We start from the raw sequence: 6,403 nt of genomic DNA on the forward strand, positions 1-6,403 counted from the left end.
GTAATTCAGTCAATTTAAATAGGGAAATGCTCTCATTGTGCTGTTTCTTATCAATGTTTGCCTCACAGAAGAGATTGAAAAGCAGAGATTTCTGAGGAGATAATGTAGAAAATATTTGACAAGCCTGTTCATGGTAAAGGCTACAAGAGCATCTCCAAGCACCTTGATGTCTGGGAATACAGCTGCTGATAACATTAGAAAGTCAAAGGTCCATGGTACCATAGAAGTACCACAGAAGTACAGTCCAACGACCGCTGTTTGCAAAAGTGCAATTCTTATTTCTTTTGAAAGAATGCTCTTTGGACAGATTAAACAAAATTAGAGTCTTTCTCACAGGTCGTGGCTCCTCCAACAGGATAATGACCCAAATCATACATCAGAAAGCTCCAAAGAATGTGTTCTGAAGTGGCCTGAAATGAGCTTAATCCAAATTGAACATCTGCGGAAAAGGGCTGCAACTCATGCTCAGGAGGCGCCCATCAAACTCTCAAGAAAATTGGGACTAACTACTAGTTGAGAAGTCTCAGAAAAAGCTGCAGTGATTGTTTCCAAAGAAAGCCCTTCAAAATCGTAGGTTAAAGGCCACAATTTTTTTGTGGCTTATCGAAAAAGGTGTTGCAACAAAAATCTAAAGAAGCGTGCTTATTCTAGACAAAAAGTTTGTTTTTTGTCAGTCGTAACTTATTTCAGAGAGACTTATGTTGGAAAAGAAACATTAATTTTGTGATCTTCACTTCACTGTCACTACTCAAGGTTTGTGTTTACATTACTGGGACATAAAGAGCTTTACCTCCTGGATAAGCTTCTTTGTGTGGGATTGTAAAATGTTTGTGTGCAGATATGTATGCCTTTGTGTATTGCTTTTATTGTGTCTCTTTTATGGCTTTGACTATGTGTTTGCACAACTGGTCATATTGTGTCTCACATATGAAGTACAGAATTGTATTGGGGCAGTTTTATTCAACCACAAGATGGCGACATTTAGTTTTCATGTTAGGAGCTTCAGGCCTCTACATCATGTGTATGGAGTGTAAAAGCAGCAAAATTCATAATCATAAGAACATAATTAGAATTATTATTGATACAGATCCATATTAATGAACACATTAACCGACATGTTGTCAGATAACATACTGATACATAATGTGCTCAACTCTCTGTGAAACAAACCAGTCCTTGTACTGATACTATTTCCACGACTTTGAGTACTTAGATGTTCAAACCAGAATCATCTATACATTTTTTTTTTTTTTTTTTTTGCAGCTACAATGTGACAGTGATGTAAAACAGCGATTAAACCCAGCTAACATTTCTGTGGCCTGCAAAGGCAGAGCCGCTACATTCCCGCTTCCTCTGCCTCTTTTTTTTTTCTTCATATTTCCCTCAAAGGCGCAGCAATAAATGAGTCTCATCAGTTATTATTACTCTTCCAGTTACTATTTTTCCACAACTGAAGTGAAGTCAGGAGACACACTGAAAGCCAAGAGGAGAAAAATGGAGAAACATCACAGCTGCATGGCGCAGGATTTGGTTCTAATGTACATGGGATGTTCATTAGTGGACCGAGCCACTCAGAATGAAGATTAATGGCATCAGGGCACACATTATTAAGGTTACAGATTGTACTTCATCTTGTCTAGATTCCTTTCCCTTCCTTTCCCTTTCTTTCCTTTCCTTTCCTTTCCTTTCCTTTCCTTTCCTTTCCTTTCCTTTCCTTTCCTTTCCTCACTTTAGGCTACATGGAAACATGGATGACTTCACAGTGTGGCTCGGCAGCGAGAGAGGGGAAGTCATTAGGGTATTCTGGGTTAACAAGGCGGCAAGCAGGATATGCAGACTTCAGCAGGAGCCTGCACCAGCACTGAGGGATGGCACTCATGCAGAGTAAACTTCCTCAGTCTTATGGCTTCCAATGTATCGCAGCTTTAACCACGTTGGACAGTTAGAGCATGATGTAGTGAGATCCACTTCCAGGGAAATAAACCTCTAAAAGCTGCACTGATCTGCACTCTGTTTGTTGCACATGTGTCAGTGTATTACTTATGACAGGCAACAGTAAAATCCCTAAGTCTTTGCTATTAAAGTTTTTATTCTCTAGTTGTTAAAGCTTGGCTTCAACAAGTTCCAGTGTTTATCAAAATGCTGAGTATCAGTTTAACGCTTTCAGACAATCAGTACTGTGTCTATGTCCAGTTTTGAAGTGTTTGTAGTATACTTTCCATTTTATCCTGCTTTATACGTGTACTCTAGAGGGACATGTTTCACTTCACTACTTTTATTTGACAGCTAGGGGCACTAATTACTTACCAAATGAACATCTTAAAAACCTATAAAGAACACATTAAATGAAATGTACTGTTATACAGCACATAGTTGCTAATAATTAGCTTGCTTCAGCCACCTATTACACATGCAGTTAATTGTTAATATAACATTTTGAATACACAACTTTGTGATATCACTAGTAAAAGTGCTATCACCTTATAAAGTTGCTGCTTTAGCTTAAAGTTATTGTTTCTTTAACGAAGTGGAGATGTCTGACTGCCTGATAATTCCAATTTTCTCCTTCCCTTTAGCTCTGCTTTTGTGTCCAACACTTCCTGATGATCACACTTGTCTTTAGCCTGCTGGTTTGTAATGCTACTTTGTCAGTTGTTTGATGGTAAACAGGCAGCATAAGTTTATCAGGTGTTAGTTTCTGATCAAATCGCTCCTCTGTGCAGCTAGAAATGAGGTTTATAAGAGCAGATCTGGAGGCCCCAAAAACAATCTGCTAAAGCTCTTACAGAGCTGAGGGAAACTCCAGAGTCAGGTGACTACTCTCTGTAGGATCATCAATACGATACCTTTCACATTAGCGACAGTAATCTATTGTTAATGTAAGAGATATTGATAAATGCAGCTTTCAGAAAAGATCTAAATACTTTCCCACCACAGAACATAATTCTCCCCCATGATTGGGGATCTGTATTACATCTTCTTTCCACTTGTCCTGCGCCTCCTCCTTCTTCTCACCTTCTTCTTTGTGCACTCACTCCCACTCTGTCTCTTTTAAGGCCACTATAGACTAAACTGTGACCCAGCAGAGACTGCCTCTAATTACTTTGTACTACAGTCACTACACCCCTGTCATCGCAGAGACCTCACCATGACTGCGGAGAGAATCCTTTCACTGTGTGTGGCATCGCTTCATACCGTAGATATGTACGTAGATTGTCACATTTTGTCCGTAAATTTTGTTCATCTTGCCCCAAAATTATTTTCACTGGCAGAGACAGTCAGTGTTTCTGCCTCTCTGTGTTTGTTTCTTTCTCCACATTTCCATCCTTTCTCCATTTCTCATGTCAGCCATAGTTTTTGAGTACGACTTGGTCTAAATGTCTCCTTTGGTTTATTTCTCTCACCGTTATATACTGGACATACACAAACATGTCCACCTACTGACTATACATCATCCTTCCATAAGTCAAGCACATGCACTGTACACACACACACATACATATATATGCTCCATTTTCTCCTCCATTCCTGTCAGCAGTTTTATCACCATGCTGTCTGGTCTGACCGCTACAGGGGACACACAGTCAGCGAGCTGTGGTGGTGGAAGGACCACTGCTAGACAAAACAAAGGAGCAAGGACATGTACACATACAGTTAATTTACTGCTGACAGGATATTAATAACTTTCCCTCAGAGGTCCTTTGGGTTTCTAGGTTTCCTCTCTTTATTACAGAATGCATCAGCAATGTTTAGCTAAGCGTTTGACCACATCGTTTGACTTCTTCTGGTCACTGTCTTGGACTGGAAATGTGTGAAGCTGATCAGTCAGTTTTCCTTGGAACAGATGACTGGTCGGTTTTTCAAATATCTTTTAAAAGAGATGAAAAAATATGCAAAGTTTTGTGAACATATATGACATGTATGTGGGACTCCGTGAGGGTAAAACCAGATGTCATGTCGTACCCTCATGAACTATGTTTTTACAGTTTTATGTTCAGCTGCACGATGAACATATAAACCAAAAAATACGAGGGCAAAGTCAATCTCTTACTGCGCTTACCCAGCCAAAGTCATTTACATTATTTTTCGCAAACACAACACAGAATGTAGCATTTTTTCCACCAGAGAGGGTTTTCTCTTCTTTTTTTTGGACATTGCAGTAACACAGCAAAGCGTACACATATGGCTATGTTGCATTATGCCAATAAATAATGTTTTTTAAGTGCATTGGTGTGTAGAAAGAAGACCTAGTTGGCTTCTGGCAGCCATGTAGTACAAAATGTTAGAAGTGGTCTCCCATGGTGTAATTGGCATGGACTGGGGGGTAGTTTTAGCTGGCTGCCACGCCACAGACAAGCAGGCCTGCAGATAGACAAACAGAAAGCCTAATGGGCAATTTGGTGGACATGAAGAGAAAGATAGACGGAGCGGTGAGGAAAGCAGAGGAGAGGGGAGAGGAAAAGAAGAGAGGAGGGATAGGAGGGCAGGAGAAGGCCAGAAGAGGAGAGGGGAGGTCTGCAAGGGGGAATTGAAAACATATGCAGTGGTCTGACTGCTGGTCTTCCCCCTCTCTGCCTCATCCAGACAACCACACACAACAAAGACGGGAGATGGGCCAGAAAGGGTGTGAGGCGCAGTGCGAAGGTGATGATACATGGGCAGTGACTGGCAGTATTTTATAGAAGAAAGACGGCAGCTTGCAGCAGCTAAACAAATGCAGATGACACAGTGGGCCACTTTAGTAGTTGTGTTTTTGCACTGTGTATATTTTTCAAGGAAGCAATGTAAGTGTTTGTTTATGACTGAATAAAATTGAACCAAATCCGCTGTGAATAATAATAGTTGTGCATGTTTGCGTGTAACCTTACTGTGTATGAAAGAATGCTCAAGTTGTATATGTAATATCATGCAAAATATCTAAAAATGTGTCCTTATCTACACCTCTACAATGATTTGATCATGATGATCATTTTCACCACTAACTATTCTTCTAGACATCTCTGACTTTTTTTCACAGGCTGCCTTTTTAAAGCCACCACTGGATTCTTGAGCTGTACCTAATTAATTTGATGAGCTGGCCAACTTGCAAAACGAAGCTCTCGGTTGTTTGTTGCATGTGTTCTGCATTCTGATGTCAGTTTCCGTCTTGCCTGAAGAAAGACACCAGGCTGGACTGAGTTTACTGCCCAAAAAAGCCAACCAAGGGTGGTGAGTCAAATGTATTTCTCTACAACAACAATATAACCGCAGCCAAGCGTGAAGATGACACATCAGATTGCCATTAAGTTTGATCACGACTCGTCATTTCAGGCACAGAATATGGCAAACATGCCTCCGACAGCCATGGATGGCTTTCAAGCTGCCGAATGTTAGACAACCAAGAGAACAGGGAGTGTCTCTGTTAAACTTTCAACGCTATCCAATCAATATTTTAAGCTCATCGTGGCTCAGATAGGAAATGTGTGAGTTCTGAGGCGGTGAAGTATCTCATCCTGTCAAACTACATACCAGCTAACAGTGACATTTAGCTTTAAGGTAGACGTCATGATTGATTTAAAAATGCTTAAATATTACATGTGTGATAGCTGGTTTGAAGTGACACATTTTGACCATAATTAATTTATTTGAAATGCAAATCCATCATAATTAATGTATTATCTTTCTGAGAATTGCATGGATTCTGGTTTGAAGCACAACAAATTGGACAGATCCCCAGACACTAAACCTTTTTATTTTAAAATGCCATATAAATTTATATACATGAGTCTTTTTTTCTCACACAATGCTTCTGTGTTAAGTATGCGTATTACTGTTTCACTGTTTACACTGCAGTAAATTCCGAATATTACAAATACGCACAATCTATACTGTAATAATAATAAAAAAGAAGTTCTACAAATATTGTGATGGCCATTTAATATGATCTGATCTGCTCACTTTAACAACTACATAAATAATATGAATCTGACTGTGCCTTGCAAAATATTACTTATCTGTGAAACACATATAAAAAAATAACAATTGGTAAGAATTCACAAATGTACAACAATTAAATTAACCTTATCTCGTTGCTCTGTGAACACGCTCCTTTCACCACAAACAGGTAGGGTTCAGTTACAGTAATTTAAATGTTTGCTGGGCCAAAACGAACCTTAATCTACTGTCATATAATGATCGGCACCCCAAAATATTTTCCCTGACAAAAAGTTTCAAATTTAGATCGACACATCTGAAACCTAGTTGTGATAGTGAGCTGAGTTTTGGTGAATAGCTAAATCCAGTTGTTTTTTTTTTTAGGTTATTACTGATCCTTCATGTTAAAGTGTGTTTCTCTCACTCTTCCAGTAATTCGAATTTTTAATGATATTTATTTGCAAGACATGTTGTCCCATTTTCTGAGTGG

Source organism: Acanthochromis polyacanthus, chromosome 5, assembly GCF_021347895.1.
Source record: "Acanthochromis polyacanthus isolate Apoly-LR-REF ecotype Palm Island chromosome 5, KAUST_Apoly_ChrSc, whole genome shotgun sequence".
NCBI classification, from domain to species: Eukaryota; Metazoa; Chordata; class Actinopteri; family Pomacentridae; genus Acanthochromis; species Acanthochromis polyacanthus.